The sequence below is a fragment of the Oratosquilla oratoria genome, chromosome 12 (assembly GCF_046742065.1).
Source record: "Oratosquilla oratoria isolate Oo_2021 chromosome 12, ASM4674206v1, whole genome shotgun sequence".
NCBI classification, from domain to species: domain Eukaryota; kingdom Metazoa; phylum Arthropoda; class Malacostraca; order Stomatopoda; family Squillidae; genus Oratosquilla; species Oratosquilla oratoria.
In genome coordinates, this window is record NC_134788.1 from 62,979,406 (window position 1) to 62,997,379 (window position 17,974).

General features: G+C 45.6%; 1 long non-coding RNA gene across 1 annotated transcript in view; it reads left to right on the forward strand.

Annotated features, from left to right (window-relative positions):
• LOC143031927 (uncharacterized) overlaps positions 1-17,974 on the forward strand; it is a 298,829-nt gene that overhangs the window by 100,972 nt on the left and 179,883 nt on the right. The window lies entirely within an intron of this gene.

Here is a 17,974-nt window from a genome sequence, read left to right on the forward strand (position 1 = left end):
ACATACTTTGCAAAGAAGGCAAATTTGGCACACAAGCAAATTTCTGCACACAGCAGAACATTAGCGAGAACATTGATGATGAAGCTTTTGCACAAAAGTCACCTTAAAAATCATGTGGTGACCCACACAGGAGAGAAGCCTTTTCAGTGTGACCTGTGCAGCTTTCTTACAGAAGGGTTCTCTCGCACAGCATACTTGTGACAGGTCCCTCCAGTATGACTTATGTAATGCAGCTTTCTCACAAAAGGCTGATCTAGCATGTCATATTATGACCCATACTTATGAGAAACCTTTCCATTGTAACATAATAAAGGAGACTGCAAGAGACCATAAGGCCCACACTAGGCAGCTCCTTATCCATCACCACCTGTCATACCCATCCATAAAGTTGTCTAATAGGTTTTTAAAACAACTGGTAGTTTCAGCACTTACTACATGGTTAGTAAGTTTATTCCATTCATCGACCACCCTATTAGTATACCAATGCTTGCCTATTTCCTTCTTAAATCTAAATTTGTCCAATTCATACCAATTACTGTGAGCCCTTCCCTGTTGTTTTATCATGATGACCTTGTTTACATCACCCTTGTTATAGCCTTTGATCCACTTGATAATGGGAATAGTAAGGATGTGGCTGTACAATTACCTCTTTGGCCGTGAACAACATATGGTAGCTTCCCCTTCCACCTACTTCGCCTCCATCCCTTCCGCCCCAACACCCCTTTCCGCCTCCACTCCCCCTCCTCCTATTTCTCCTCCTACCCCAAGAAGGCTGCACAAGAACCTAACTCAAAACCATCACGTCCCAAGTTCAGGGCTTCCGGGTTTGAAGCTTCCTCTTGTAGCAATCGTCCAAGCCCCCCCCAATCCTGAGTCCTCGCTCTTCCTCGTTAGAGACAGCCAAAACCTCCTCCGGGCTCCCGCGCCGCGTGGTCATACCACGAGCCAGCTCTTCCGGTAGGCCTAAGTTGAATCTGACTAAGCTCACAAAGGAGACGCTGCGGGACGCAATCCCTTTCACCAGCACTACCGATGGCAAGGTCCAGTCCAACGGTAGCGCATCCTCCTCAGACTGCGAAGTACATACCCTCCAAGCCCCTACGGCTAATTAAATTTCTTTCCAAAAACTCCTCGCTGAAACCAGCTATTCCTATGGATAGACTGGACTTATGTGTGTTTTGTTATCATTACAGCGTGTGATTGAAACACGGGGGGGGGGGCATTGACGCGTTTATTAATCGTTATGCGTACATGAGAGCGTTGGATGCTCTCAGTATGACAGATGGGTATGGACTGACTGAGGGCAACGTCGTTTGTGCCAGGCAGGGGCAAGACGATGCCCCGCCTAGTACATTATGAATGAGGCCATGTCGACCGTAACAAAGAGGCTTTGCACTGGAAACGTCACTGATGGCCGGGGCACGCCACAACACTATGGTACCCTGCTCTGTGCTAGTATTTTAGGTCAAAGCACTATACCACATGTTTTAGCAGAACGTCCGAAGCTGGACCCTACAAAGGACCAGCACCTTGTTAGAGATTGTCAGACTCACTCGTGATGCCATTGGTTTAATTTTGATGGGTGATACAGCCCCCGACTCTCTCCCCAAAATCCAAGGTTTCAACACATGGAGTCGGGCGGGGTCTTTGCACTCGGGCGTCTGTATTCTAGCCAGGAAGTCGCTTCAGGCAACTATACTTGATCACATTCACTATGAGCCGATGCTCACGATTAAGTTGAGCACTAATCGTGGTCCCATCCTCCTGGTATCCTCTATCGCCCTCCCTGTATCCCCTTCCTCCCCTTTGCTGACATTGCCAAGGCGATGCCATACAAAGTTCAAACCCTCTTCACTGGCGACTTCAACTGCAGGGATGCTGACTGGAGCCCCGGCACGCACAGCACCAGCTCAGTGAGTCGGCAATTACTCTCTTACTGTACTTCACCGGCTGAAGTTGCTAGGTCCGGACTTTCCCACATACAGGGTAAGCCCGACTTGGTGTTTTCTAACAGTCGTACTTTCTTCCTCAACTCTATTATCTCACCTGGTGCTCCCACACTCTACGACCATCTACCCTTGATCCTTCGCATCTCCACTTCACCTATCCTTATCCCCAGTGAGCCTCGGTTACGATACAGTCAGGCCGACTGGGAAGGCTTCAAAAACACTCTTATGACATACATCAACAGCAACTTGAACAACGCTCCACAATCAGCGATAGAGCAGGAATGACGCTCACTCACGAAATTTGTTAAAAACGCTATACTGGACTCGGTTGGCAAGAGGCCGTCCATTTAAACCCCGCAACGGGCTCCCAGATTGTTCCCGTTGGGTTGACTAGCCTTCTGATTGGCCGCCTTCCCTTTGGCTGTAGGCTGCGTGAAAGAGCTGTGAGCCTTGATGAGTGCATATGCCTCTGCTCGCGTTGTTGACGTCATCAGTCTGGGTTGGACCGGCTAGGGCGTCTCAGGCGCAGCCGACTTCGGCGGTTGAGACAACGTCACCACAATGTTTCCCACATTCCTGTTGATATGTCTGTCAGGTGACAGGTTGTCTTTTATCAAGACTCCCAATCTTTCTCCTCTTTGGCTTCTGTAATGGGTTCACTTCCCAAGGAGTAGTTTAAGGGTGGCTTTCTGCCGCTATTGTCCATTTCCCGTCCTTTGCATTTTTTGGTATTGAGTTTCATTTCCCATTCTTGGCTCCTCGTAAAAAACAAAATCTACATATTTTTGCGAGTAAACGGAAATGAGAAGATGTAGTAGGAGCTAGAAATTAAATTAATTTCAGTAGAAGAAAAAGCTTATGTAGATGTTTGTGCGTGCATTTGTGTTTTTTGTTTGTGATATGCTTGTGTGTGCATGCTACACATAGAGGGTTGTTTCCTCTAAGCGGATGTACATTGAACTGGATAGATAAGGGGCGAAACATATCCTGGCTCCCGGCGACGAAACAGACTTCATGGAGTAGCGTAGCCATTTTGCCGGCGAGAAGAGAACAGGTAATAGTATATATATATATACAAATATATATATATATATATATATATATATATATATATATATATGTATGTATGTATGAAACTTGTTAACTCACTGTCGGAGAAAAGAAATCAGAAATACTAATTATCTGTATATTTCATTAAACACCTACCCAATTTTAATTTATCGAAAGGTCAATGGTCACCAGACTGGATCACATGGATGGCAGCAAACAAATTGATTATGAAAGCGGCAGGACAGATTCCCCCATACCAACCCCAACTAACCTGAGTCCCCTTGTCCGCGTCTCCTAATTGTTCTCTCCCTGTCCATATTTATGCTTGTTAACTCTATTCCTTTGTATCATTCTGCTGAAGAGGACCACAGTCAGTGGTCGAAATATACAGATAATTAGTATTTCTGATTTCTTTTCTCCGACAGTGGGTTAACAAGTTTCATTTTACCAATGTGCTATTACATTACGCTGTGCTAATATATATATATATATATATATATATATATATATATATATATATATATATATGTGTGTGTGTGTGTGTGTGTGTGTGTGTGTGTGTATATTCAGTGGAGATGTGAATATGTATCAAATTAGAACTGTATATAACATGTTTACAGATAAGTAAAAGTAAAAATATAACCAGAGAGGACTGAACCCTGCCAGCCATGGCGCGTCAACTGAGAATCTGCTGCCTTTCCTCACGCTTGCCGCTGGATACAGACGGACTCATTTCCGTGGAACTTAATTAGACGGAACCCAGCACATCGCGACACATCTGGTCACGATCAGTCAAAGGTGGTAAAAGGATACGTTGTAAAAATGCGCGGCTATACACTATTTTTCGTGTACACCGCCCGAGGGAGAGGCTCAGTTGACAAGTGGTCTGTGCGGTGAGGTCTAGGTGTGATGTATTTACCTAGTTGTATTTACCTAGCTGTATTGCACGGGAAGGGAGCTATGCTCATAATGACCCGTCTTTGTATCTTTCAGCATCTAGTTCTTAAATTCTTAAAGAATGAAATTGTTGTTTCATTAGCAATTATTTCCAAGAAATCTATCATATCCGTAGATGTCCCAAGAGAATGGAAGCTAGCTAACGTTACTCCCATGTTCAAAAAAGGTGACAAAAAGAAACCAAATAACTATAGGCCTCTATGCTTGATTTCAATCGTAGGAAAAATATTGGAAACTATCATCAGAGATGCTATCAAACATCATTTAGAAAGTAACCGTTTGATAAACGATAGCCAGCATGGTTTCAGACGGAATCGTTCTTGCGTGACTAACTTACTCGAATTCTACAACACAGTTATCTCGAATTATGACAAAAGAAACAATATAGATTTAATGTATCTAGACTTTGCAAAAGCTTTTGATACCGTCCCCCACGAAAGACTACTTACTAAATTAGCTTCACACAGAATAAGTGGTAGCCTATTAAGTTGGACTAGTAATTGGTTCAATGATCGAAAACAGAGAGTTGTTTTAAATGGAAAACTTCTAGATGGAAAAATGTTACAAGTGGAGTTCCTCAGGGTTCTGTTCCTGGGCCACTTCTATTAATAGTATATATAAATAACATGGACCATATACTAAAATCTACTGTTTCCAAATTTGCTGATGATACAAAATTGTGCTGAATGGCGAATGATCACTTAAACCAAATAGATATTCAAGATCTAGATGAATTACAGCAATGGTCTGAAAAGTGGCTAATGAAATTTAACACAAGTAAATGCAAGGTAATGCACATGGGTAAAAATAACAGTAAGTACGATTACATGTTATTTGGAAATTCATTAACAAAAGTGAATAGTGAAAAAGATCTCGGCGTAATTATCAGTAACGATCTCAAACCATCCAAGCAGTGTATTTTAGCCTCTGAGAAAGCAAATAAGATTCTAGGACTGATTGCGCGATCTTTTGACTTCAAAAGTCCATCATTCAATACCCTAGATTGGTGGAGGTGGGCCAATTGGATACACACTTTTCGCGCTTAAATTTTCGCGGGCTTTTTTGTCCACAATAATGCCTATGTGGTAACTTTTATTGTTTGAGTTATCAGTAATTATTATATTTTTTCTTTTAAGGGTGTTTTTACCCCATCTGGATACATAATATAGCCCCTATAAGGTAGTGTGTATCCGATTGGTCCAGTTCCTACCGGATATGTTACGCTTGTTGACGTCAGATGGGAAAAGTCAAATCATTATATATCTTCACATGGTAGCTTAGAAACAAAAATTTTGTATTGTATAGGTAGAAAAAAATACTATAATTGTATACACAACTCTATAATAGAGAAGGAATTGTCATTATATAGTTTTTTCAATTTCATTTTAGGTTGTCGAAACCAAAAATGAAACGTACTATATACTACACTGAAGATGAGTTAGCACAGCATGTAAACTCTCATGAGTTTCAACATGGTTGTGATAATACGTCGGTGATAATAAGAAAGTAATAATATAACCATCGTGAGGGCCAAGGTGGCACAGTGCTCGCAATATCACCTATTTATATTTTTTGCGTCGCCAGAGACATTTATTGAATGCTTAGAAGGTCCTCATAGGGATTTGAGTGCTGTCATTACATCCTGTCTTCCCCTCCCCCTCTAAATTCCACATCCGGTTACCTCCTCTCCCTCAGTGCATAGGCCTACGCACCAATCCCCCCTCCCCCTCTCACACTCCACTTCCGTCTCTATGTAAGTGCAATTTCATACAAAGAATATATGTTTCACATAGAAACACAATTTCATAAAAGAAAAATAAGTACATGCATTATTTTTACACATTACACATAAAAATTCATTTCCAAAATCACCCATTTTCATTTAGTCAGGACGAAGTTTTTTTGTACAATTGAGGTTTTAAAGGTTTTGTATGAGATGAATTGACATATGTAGGTCATTGTTATAATGTTTTTTTTACCAAGTTCCTCTTATATTAGGCTCAGGAACACGTAATCTCAATCCTTTGATTTTCTGTCAAAGTTTTTTTCAATTGTTCATAGTTGTCATTTTTTATTTTGGAATTACGTTAATTTTGTATTAGCAGGACTCTACGAACCCTATATTTATATTATAGTAACTTTAAATGGACAAAAAACACACGCATATATTTTATTTTAATTTTTTATTCTGTGTATCTTTTTGGATACATGGTCACGGGAGTCGCCAGCGCGCGCCACCTCCACCAATCTAGGGACAAGCTTTAAAAATCGTTAGTTCGTCCACATTTGGAATATGCTGTTTCCGTATGGTCACCGAATCTCATTAAAGACATTGACAGACTGGAAAAAACGTACAACGGCGAGCCACAAAACTGATTCCAAATATCAAAAATAAATCATATGAAAATCGACGAAAACATATGAATCTGTTTCCCTTAAAAAAATAAATAAATAAATAAAAAAATAAAACGTAGACTCAAGAGGTGACTTGATGCAGGTCTTTAAGATTCTAAAGGGAATTGACACAAAAAGTGACAAAATTTTCCCACTGAATGAGAATCAGACAAGGAACAATGGTCTCAAACTGTCTGGAAATAGATTCAATTTGGAAGTGGGTAGAAACAACTTCGCCAACCGTGTAGTTAATGAATGGAATAAACTTCCTGCAGAGGCAGTGCAATGTAGTTCAGTTCGAAACCTTAAAAATCATTTATATAAACACCTAAGCAAGATATTGTAATGATTATCATTCATTTTATATGATTTGTTTTTGTTTTGTTATCATTTGTCTATTTGATTCTCATTTATTATTAGTTATATGTCAATTTATCATTATCTACTATTTACCTGCCTGTTTATCATTTAACTATACCTATGCATTTATTTGTGTATTTTATTTGTTGTTTACATTAATATAGTTTTTATTTATTCATTTATTATTATTATGATTTTTTTCGCATCCGACCTAGATATGGACCAAAAGGTCTCCTGTCGGCATGCTCCGCTTTTGTAATCCTTTGTAGTTTTTGCACACACTGTTGCCTCATCCAATTTGCTCCAGACATCTACCACTCTCTGTGGGAAAATATTCTATTTCAGATATCTTCTATAAATATCTTTTTTAAGTTTCTTTTCATTTCATTTTCCCCCACTTTAATAAACCCTCTCTGTCAAGGACTTCCATCCTTTTCATAATTCCATATACGGCCAGTAGATCTCCTCTTTCTCTTCTTTGTTCCCGGATTGGTAGATCCAGTTTGGACAATTTTTGTACGTGTGTACATTTAGAAAGTGTTGGTGCGATCTTTATCTTTGATCTTTGGATTCTTTCTATTTTTTTCTAAATTATTTTTGTTGTTGTTGTTGTTGGGTGTCCACAGTGCCTCAGCACTTTAATCTTGGTCTTATCAGTGTGACTAATATTTTCTTTACCATTACCTCATCCAAGTAGTCAAAGGCCACTTTAATTGATCTTAGTATATTGAAGGTTTCTCCGACTATTTTGTTAATATGCTTGTCTGGTGACATGTCTGTTAATAATGACTCCAAGGCTTTCTGAGCTAACTTATTTAATTTCCTCTGTAATGATTTTATATAGCTCTGATATTTCATCCTTACTTTTTCCAAACTCCATTATACTTTTTTTTTTTTTTTTTTTTTTTTTTTTTTAAGTTCACATCCCAGTTTTGGCTCTATTCCCAGACTTTGTCCAGGTCTCTCTGTAGTCATTCACAGTCTTTTTCTGTACTTACTTCCTTTAGTAGTTTTGTGTCATCTCCAAAGAAGTTTATATAACATTTCACACCTTCATCCATGTCATTTATATATATGGCAAACATTATCGGAGCTAATACAGAACCTTGTGGGACTTCACTTATAATTTCTTCCCAGGTTGAGTTCTTGTCTCTAAGTACCACCCTCATTCTTCTCCCGTTCAAGAAATCTTCCATCCATTTCAATAACTTTCCTTGTACACCTATTTTTTAAGTTTTCTTAATAGTTTTTTGTGTGGTACTGTATCAAATACCTTCTGTAAATCTAGGAAAGCACAATCAGCCCATCCACCCCTTTCTTGAATTATTTCTATTAGCTTCGATTAAAAGCAAATCAAGTTTGTGGCACATGATCTTCCGTGTCCAAATCCAAATTGTTTTAGATTAAGTATATTATTTACTTCCAGATGTTTAATCCATCTACTTTTGATAATTTTTTCACATACTTTAGCTATTTTGTTTGTAAGGGAGACTGGTCTATAGTTTGTAGGGTCTTCCTTATCTCCCCCTTTATATATTGGTACAATATTTGTATTTTTCCAATCTTGTGGTACCATTCCTTATTTGGGTAATCAATTATCTTATGTATTTTGTCCTTTAGTTCATCTGTACATTCTTTTAGTATCCAATTTGCAATTCCATCCGGACCGTGTTATTTTTTTACATTAAGGTTTATTATTTGGTCCCTTATTTCCTTCTGTGTCATAATTATTTCTTTTATTCATTGGGGGTGTCACAAAGTATGCAAAGATAGTGTGTGGAATAAGAAGGACGGGAGGAAATACAGGGAAGGGTAGTGAATGGTGGGATGAGAAAACAAAGAAGGTTGTAGAAGAAAAGAAGCGAGCTTTCACAGATTGGTCACAAAATAGGACGAGGGAGTCATATGAGAGGCACAAAGAAAAGAAAAGAGAAGTAAAGAAAAAGGTAAAGGAGGCAAAGAGGAGAGCAGATGTGAAACGGGGTAAGAGTATGACAGAAAATTTTGAAAGTAAGAAAAAGATGTTTTGGAAAGAAATTAAGAGAGGAAGAGGAGGCGAATCAAGTAGAGAAGAAAAGGTAAAAGGTGCAGATGGAGAGATGATAATGGAAGAGAAGGCAGTGAGGGGAAGATGGGCAGAATATTTCAGGGAGTTGCTAAATGTAAAGGAGGATAGGAAGAGAAAGATAGTTGCAGTGGGAAGTGCTGAGAAAATGACCGTGATTAGTGAGGAAATGGAGGGGAAATGAGGAAGGATGAGGTGAAGGCAGTTGTAAAGATGATGAGAGCAGGTCTGGATGGATGCCATGCAGAATGTCTAAAAAAAAGTAGGTACAATGATGGTAGACTGGCTACTGAGGTTATTAAATGTTTGTTTAAGAGAGGGTAGAGTGCCGGTGAACTGGAGGAGCGCCTATATAAATCCACTTAACAAGGGGAAAGGGGACAAGTGTGAGTGTAGTAGTTTCAGTGGGATTAGCTTGTTAAGTGTAATTGGGAAGGCTTATTAAAGGATCTTGATTGAGAGGATTAGGAGAGGAACAGAGGGAGTAATTGGTTAGGAACAGTGTGGGTTTAGGACAGGTAGAGGTTGCGTAGATCAGATTTTTGTGATAAGACAGATATGTGAGAAAGCTATAGGAAAAAGTAAGGATGTTTTTTGGGCTTTGATGGATCTGGAAAAGGCTTATGACAGTGTAGACAGGAAGGCACTGTGGGAGGTTTTGCAGATATACGGGATAGAAGAACAGCTTCTAGGAGATGTCAAGAGTTTTTACGAGAGTAGTAGAGCATATGTCAGGATTAGAAATGGGGAGAGAGAGTGGTTCGAGGTAAAGGTGGGACTTCGTCAAGGATGTGTTATGTCGCCCTGGCTGTTCAATCTATACATGGATGGGGGTGGTGGGAGAAGTAAATGCAAGGGTGGTGGATCAGGGGATGGAGATGTTTAAAGAAAATGGAGAAAAGTGGGAGGTGAGCCAGCTGTTATTTGCGGACGACACTGTGCTTGTAGCAGGATCAGAGGAGGGATTGAGGAAGAAGTTGGTGGCAGAGTTTGGGAGAGAGTGTGAAAGAAGAAAGTTGCAGCCGACTGGAAGTGAGGATTAAGGGTGAGAAGCTGGAGGCTAGGGGGAAATTTTATGAAGGAGTGATTGTGCCCACAGTACTGTATGGGGCAGAAACATGGAACATAAGAGAGGAAGAGAGGAGTTTGAATATGTTTGAGATGAGGTGTCTGAGAAGTATGATGGGGGTTACTAGGCTGGATAGAATGAGAAATGAGGAGGTGAGGAGAAGAACGGGGTGGTTTGGGAGTTGGGAGATAGGGTGGATGAGAGTATTGGGATAGTTTGGACACATGGAAAGAATGAGGTAAGAAAAACTAGTAAAATAGGTATGGAAGGTAGATGTGGAGGGAATGAACATGAGGAGGCGACCTAGGATGAGATGGATGGATGGGGTGAAGGGGGCTTTGGGGAATGTTTGTTGAAGAAGGACAGGAGAGGACAGAAGACAGGAGTGAATGGAGAATGGTTGTACATGGATGATGTTGTGATGCATGAGGTAGAATGGGTGGTGGGATGAGGGTGAGGTAGTATGTATGAGAAAAATCTTTGACGCAGCCCGAAGTGATTTCTCCCCGTCTTCTCTTTTTCTGCTTGAGGGGACGTAGAGGGGAGTCGCCGATTTAATGAAGTGGCCTTGCTGTGGATGTGCTGTGTCTTGCGACACTGCCTCTGACCCAGGGCAGTGGACAAGATGCAGGGATGGCCCGTCATCCAGGAGGTGCCAAGATAAGAGGGAGGGTAGAGAGTGGAGGGGTGTGGAGTGCATTAGGAATGGAATGGGTGGGAATGGTTTTTATGTTTTTTCTTTTTGGCTACCTCCCTTGTAAGGGGGGAAAAGCCTTTAGTGTATTATGTATTTACCTAGTTGTAATATACGGAAGGGGAGCTTCGCTCGTTGTGACCCGTCTTTGTATCTTTCCGCATCAAGTTTTATCTTAAAATCTTGTATAGTGTTTGCACATACTATTTTGTTGTCTACTTTGTTCCATGATCGCTCTGTGTGGGAAACTGTTCCTTTTCAAAAAAAATTCTATAACTATCTTTATTCATTTTTTTTTCGTGTCCTCTCGTTTTACCGTTGTCCCACACTAACAGGTCGTTCCTGTCTAAAACTTCCATTCCTTTCATTATTCTGTAGATAGCCAGCAAATCTTCTCTTTCTCTTCTTTGTTCCAGTGTTAGTAGGTTCAGTTTGGATAGTCTTTGCTCATATGTTAGTTCGGCGAGAGTCGGTGCTAGCTTGGTTGTCGCTCTTTGTAATCTTTCTAGTTTGTATGTATGCATGCATGTGTAGTGGTTTGGTTCGAACAAGCCAGGGAAAATGAAATTCACTTTGGTCTCTTATTCTAATCTCTTTGGTAAAACCACAAGTAATAGCCACTGGTTAGTGGATCTCATCAGTCGTAGCTGGACGGTGAGCCTAACGTCAGAGGCGGTGGCGGCTGATGACGGCGAGGCTCGATGGAACTGCTACAAGACTGGACGAGATGTTGTTGCTGCTGCCGTGGCTATTACCATTCTGTCCTGACTAGCCGCCGCTGCCCTATTTAAGGGTCGCTCGCGGCTCAGCGTAGTTGGCAAGAGAGGTCGCTAGCCGCTCGAGAACCATTTGCTGGCTCCTGATTGGCTAGCTCATATTCACCTCTTGCCAACTATGGGAAGTGTGTGACCGCCTGTGGCTGCGTCACTACACCACTCCCCCTCTCTTCGAGAGCGGGCGTCGAGGGAGATAGGGAGCGACGCGCGCGACGTGGTTGAATCGGTGTGGCCTTCGTATCACTCGCCCAAAACGTGTGGTCATTCCATCAGGGGGCATGTCTGGCGAGGAGGGCCTTGATGGAGGGGGGCTCGAATGCAGGGTGGTGTGGTCGAAGTCAGATGCCTGGCGAGGTGGGGTCGGTTGAGTATGGAGCTGTGGAGACATAAGGTTGGGTGAGAATTGTTGCATTGCATGGTAGAGTGGGGGCGTAGGGTGGGGAGGATCTTGCGGGGTGCCGGGAACAGTTGTAGAAGGATGTGGTTGCGGGGTGGGAGAAGGAGAAGGGTTCGCTGTCGTGTGCGTGTGATCTGTGTATGGTGAAGAGTCAGGGGCAGGAGGGGAGTGTTGGTTTGGAAGGGAGAGTGTTTCGGGGGGTGAGGAATGACTTGGTTCGGTGGTGAGGATGGGGTTAGGACCATGTTGTAAGATGTATTGTAGTGGCCCTGGAGGGGAGTGTTGGTTTGGAAGGGAGAGTGTTTCGGGGGGTGAGGAATGACTTGGTTCGGTGGTGAGGATGGGGTTAGGACCATGCTGTAAGAGGTATTGTAGTGGCCCTGGAGGTTTGGTAGGGGGATTGATGGGGAGATGGGCCGGCTTGAGCCTGTCGATGGAGACGCTATCCGGTTTGGCACCTCGGTTGATCACGAAGTACTTTGGTGATCTGCTGAGGACTCGGAAGGGGCCGTCGTATGGGCGCTGAAGAGGAGCTCGTGTGGAGTCTTTCCTGACGAAGACGTAGTCACTTGTAGACAGGGCCGGGGGAAGGTGCTCCGGCTGTGGTTGTGGTGGACGAGGGGGTGTTGGACGGGTGTTGGCGAATGTGTCCTTGATGAGTTGGAGGAGGGCGTGACGATCCGGATCGCCGACGGCAGGCGTGGCAATTTCCCCAGGGAGGCGAAGGTTCTCAGCGTAAAGTAGCTGCGATGGGGAAATGTCATTGTCGACCTTAGGTGTGACGCGGATCGTGAGAAGCACCAGGGGAAGGGCGTCGACCCAGTCGCATGAGGGTTGTGCCTTCAGCGACTCCTTCAGTTGGCGGTGGAACCGTTCCACGAGTCCATTGGCTTGGGGGTGGTAAGCGGTGGTCCGGTTACGTTTGGTGCCAAGGAACTTGAGGAGGCTGGACCATAGGTCAGATTCGAACTGGGAGCCCCTATCGGTGACAATGATGTGAGGTGCGCCGAATCTGGATACCCATCCAGAGAGGAAAGCACGGGCGGTCGTCTCGGCGGATATATCCGGAAGGGGGATCGCTTCTGGCCACCTGGTGTACCTGTCGATACACGTAAGGAGGTAACGCATGCCGCGAGAAGGCGGAAGGGGGCCCACAATGTCCACATGAACTGACTGGAAACGTGCCGTTGGTGCAGGAAAACGCTGGAGTGGTGCGTGGACGTGGCGCGTAACCTTGGCCGTCTGGCAGGGGAGGCAGGTCCGGGTCCATTGTCTGACATCCTTGTTGATGCCTGGCCAGACGACTCGATCCGTGATGAGGCGTTGTGTCGCGCGGATGGCCGGATGACTGTGGTCATGGAAGGAGGAGAAGACGTCCTTACGGTGACAGGCGGGGATGTACGGACGGGGTTTGCCTGTGGAGATGTCACACCACAATGGTACGGGGTTGTTGGGAAGCTGTCTTAGCTGTAGGGACGAGGTGTCGTGCATACGTAGGAGGCGGAGTTCACCGTCGTTGTTCTGAGATGCGGCGATGCGTGCGTAGTCTATGTTGTGGTTAGGGAGGATGCTGGAGGTGATTCTAGACAAGGCATCGGCTACCTGGTTATCCTCTCCCTTGATGTATTCAATGCGAGTATCAAATTGGGAGAGGAAGGACAGCTGCCGGGAGACTCTTGGGGAGTGATGGTCGGAGACTCTGTCTAGGGCATGGGCGAGTGGCTTGTGGTCTGTAAGGATAACGAAAGGCCGGCCTTCCAGGAAGTAAAGGAAGTGCTTGACAGCCGAGACTATGGCTAGCAGTTCCCTGTCAAAGGCGCTGTAGCGAATTTGAGGAGGGTCCAGACGTTTGGAGAAAAAGGCGATAGGCTGGAGCTGGCCGTTGATCTTCTGTTGGAGGACGGCGCCAATTGCTGTGGAGGAGGCATCAGTGGTAAGGAATGTGGGCGCGTGAGCTACTGGGTAGGACAAGCGGGCGGCTTCAGCGATTGCCGCCTTGGCTTGTTCGAATGCCTGGGTCGCTTCGGAAGACCATCTCACAGGTTTGACCGACCGCTTGGAATGGTTCTTGGTGAGGTCGTTCAAGGGAGCGAGTTTTGCAGCTGCGTTGGGGATGAATCTGTGGTAATAATTGACGATTCCTAGGAATCGTCGGAGCATCTTGATGGTTGTTGGCTGTGGGAAATCTTGGATTGTGTCTACTTTCTGAGGGAGAGGATACAGACCTGCTGTTGAGATGCGGTGTCCGAGGAAGTCGAGAGATGAAACTCCGAGGAGACACTTGGACGGATGTACCCGGAGGCCATAATCTTGGAGGCGGCGGAAGAGGAGGCGGAGGTGTTGGCGGTGTTGGTCGTGGGTATCGGAGGCTACGAGGATGTCGTCGATGTAAACGGTGATGAAGTCGAAGTCTCTGAGGGCATGGTCTATGAACCTCTGGAACGTCTGGGCGGCATTCCGGAGGCCAAAGGCCATCATCTTCCACTCGAAGAGGCCGAACGGAGTGGCTATGGCTGTCTTCTGGACGTCTTCCGGCGCTACAGGGATTTGATGAAACGCCCTGACCAGGTCAATTTTGGAGAAGACCTGCTTCCCGTGAAGCTTGAAGTGGAAGTCTTGAGCGTGAGGGATGGGGTAGCGGTCGGGCTTCGTGATGCGGTTAAGTTGACGGTAGTCACCGCAAGCCCGCCATTGGTTGGGCGGTGGGGGTGGCTTGGGAACCATGTGGAGTGGTGATGCCCAAGCACTCTCCGATGGTTGGATGATGTCCTGGTCTAGGAGTTCTTGGAACTCCTGTTTGGCAGCGGCCAACTTCTCTGGGGAAAGTCGTCGAGGCTTGCTGTGTACTGGCGGTCCAGATGTCTGGATGTGGTGCATGATGTTGTGAGGGGTGGTGGTGGTGTTGGTCTTGTCTGGCGATGTTAGCTGGGGAAACTCCTGCAGGATGCGTACATAATCGCCAGCGGACTGGAGGGACGATATCTGGTGGGATTTGGCGTTAGTGGTGGTTCCCGGTATGCTTGTCGTGCCGTGGTACAAGCAGTTATCCTTGGCGTTTACTACCATATTGTAATGCTGGAGGAAGTCGTAGCCAAGAATGGGGTGCTGGACCGCTGCTATGACGAATGTCCAAGGGAACTTGACATCGTGGAGGTCCAGGACGCTGTGGTGGCTGCCGTACGTTGCAATGGGCGTACCGTTGGCTGCAAGCAGGTCGTAGGATGGCCACCGTGTACCGTGGTTGGGTTCTTCCGTCGGGGGTATGATGCTGACGGCTGAGCCCGTGTCTACCAGGAAAGAGAGGCCAGAGTGGCGATCACGCACTGAGAGGAGGGTGTGAGTATGGTTAGCGGGGGTAGGAGTGCTTACCGACCCCCGCGTTTGGCGTTTCCCTGCGACCAGCTGCATGGTTGTGTGCATCTGAGCGCCTTGGCTCCGAAGCGGGTATGGTACCAACAGGAGGCAGTATCCTGTCGTGGAGCGGGGCTAGGTGGTGGTTGAGGGGGGGTTCCCTTCTCGGCAAGCAACTGGTTGAGCAAGGTTTTCATGTCGGCGACTTCCTGCCGTAGTTGCTGCATACTTTGGTCACTGGCACTATATGACATGGGAATGTTTTCACTCACAGCACTATGGTCGGTAACACCTGGGTTGTCACTACACTTTGCGCGAACACTATGCACTGGTTTGTGTACCGAGGTATGTCGCTTGAACAACCTATCTGCTATTTCGCAGTATTGTTCGTCGTCCTTATCGCCGGCTAAAGCTTCCAGGTGTAAGTGGAGGGCGTCCGGCATCTTGGAGAGGTGAATGGAGCGGAGGAGTTCCTTGGGCAATGCCACCTTTGCACGGGTGTTGAGGTTGGCCATACGGGTGTATAGCTGTGAGGGGGTGGTGTCGCCGAGTTCGCTCTGCTGGATATCTCGGTAGAGCTGGTCGTCAGGCCTGGCGCATAGCTTCCGTAAGGCAGTCTTGAGGGCGGCACACTTGCCTTCTTCCGGAGGAGAAGAGACGGCGTTACGGACAAGGGCGATGACGTCCGTTGGTAGAGCGGCGATGTACGCGCCGAAGGCTTGGTGGTCTGGAACGTCACCTTGAGTGGCTAAATAGGCTTCTGTGTGAAGTAGCCAGCTCTCCAAGTCACGGGAGAAACTGGGAAGTTTCACTTGTGAATTTTCCATAATCCTGGTTGTCTTTCACCGGGGTCACCAATTTGTAGTGGTTTGGTTCGAACAAGCCAGGGAAAATGAAATTCACTTTGGTCTCTTATTCTAATCTCTTTGGTAAAACCACAAGTAATAGCCACTGGTTAGTGGATCTGATCAGTCGTAGCTGGACGGTGAGCCTAACGTCAGAGGCGGTGGCGGCTGATGACGGCGAGGCTCGATGGGACTGCTACAAGACTGGACGAGTTGTTGTTGCTGCTGCCGTGGCTATTACTATTCTGGAATTCTGGAATTCTGGAATTCAAGAAAAGACCACCTCGCTTGCGCGGGATCGGGTTTTGTGGGAGGGGAAGAACGTCTGTTAGAAAATGAAAAGATAGTAGTGTATAAAAGAGGGCTATTGCCACCGGGCGAATCGCGAGCAATTAGGGGCTAGATTGTTGTCATGGCATAGGAGGACTTGACCAGGAGCTTGGAGGGAAGCGCCCGACGCCGGAGGTTAGGAGGTTGGGATTACCAACGGGGTTACCAACGGGGTTAGGATCACCAACGAAAGTTGAGAAAATGGTAGGAGGCGTAGTAGTAGAGAAAGGGGGAAAAACGGAAAAATCTTTAGTGGGAGGTAAACTGAAATGAGAAGATGTAGTATAAGAGAAAGTGTGAAAGGAAGCGAATTTTAGTCGAAGAAAAAGGAAGTGTATATGTTTGTGCGTGGGATGCGGCTATGTTCGTGAGAGGTGTATGTGTGTAATTTACGGTTAGTGAGTAGATTTCACTTCCCGCGTTTAGAGGGCGTTCCTGATTAGCCCCAGGTAAGGCATGAGGATTCCTGTTTTACCCCAGGTCAGGTTTGAGTAACGATATTATTATTATTATTATTATCATTATTATTACCATTACCATTATTATTATTACATTATCACCAGTCAAGCTGGTGAAGGGGTGTGTTACTTGTTGGTGCGGTTATACACGTTTTATCGTGTACACCGCACGTGGGACGGGCGCAGCTGACAGATAGTCTGTACGGTGTGGTCTAGGTGTAATATGTTGTATCAGATGTTTGTGTTTGGCGTGCAGTTTTTCTAGGTGTCTTGAGTGAAGTTTGTGTTTGTGTTGGTTGAGTGGACGGATGTTGGAAATTTGGTGTAGAGACTCAGTGGTTCTGAAGTCGCTCCATCGCGAGCCCGTGATGAACTGGACAGCGGCATTCTGAACCTTCTGATGCTCGTAGTTATTGGTGGCACATGTCAGCTGGCTTAGTCCCGGGGACTGGCACAGAATCGGTCTGACGAGGGCTAGGTACAATCGACGTTTGGTTCTCAGTGTTGCAGTTTTGAAGCGTCTGAGCCTACCCAGCACAGCCCTAGCCTTCGCTCCCTGCTTGCGGAAGTGTGGGGTCCAGGTAAGGCCACTATCAAGTGTGCTACCCAGCACACGGGTATGGTCCTTCGCTGGGATGTTTGTGTTGTTTATTTTAAGAGGAGTGTTTGTGATTGTTCTGTTGGTTCGTTTGCAGCGGAAGTGTACAGCATTGCATTTCGACGCGTTGGTCTTAATGCGCCACTGTTGCTCCCACGCGTGTGCCCCGTCTAGGATGTTTTGCATTACGTGTAACGCTCCCTGCAGCGTTTTGTGTCTGCTTATGTGGTTAGTGTCGTCCGCATACGAGAGAGTTAGAGCCTGGTTGCGAGGATAAGCCGGCTCTGGCAGGTCATTCGTATATAGATTGTACAGAGTGGGGGCAAGGACTGACCCTTGCGGCACTCCAGCCTTCGGCACAAAAGGTTGGGACAGACAGCCCCGCCACTTTATTCTAATTGACCTGTCGTCCAGGTAGTTGCAGAGCAACCTTGTGAACGGCAGGGCAAAGTCGAAGTTGTGGTACAATTTGTACTTCAGGCCTTCGTGCCAGACAGCATCGAATGCCTTCTCCACATCCTTACAAACCAAAATGGCCTTACCAGGGCGACCGTCTGGCGGTCTTTGAACCCATTGAGTGATTATGGATATTACGTCTTCTGCACCGCGCCCCGGCCGAAAACCAAACTGGCAGTCCCTCAGCACATTCTCCGTCTCTAGGTACACGGTCAGGCGGCGGCT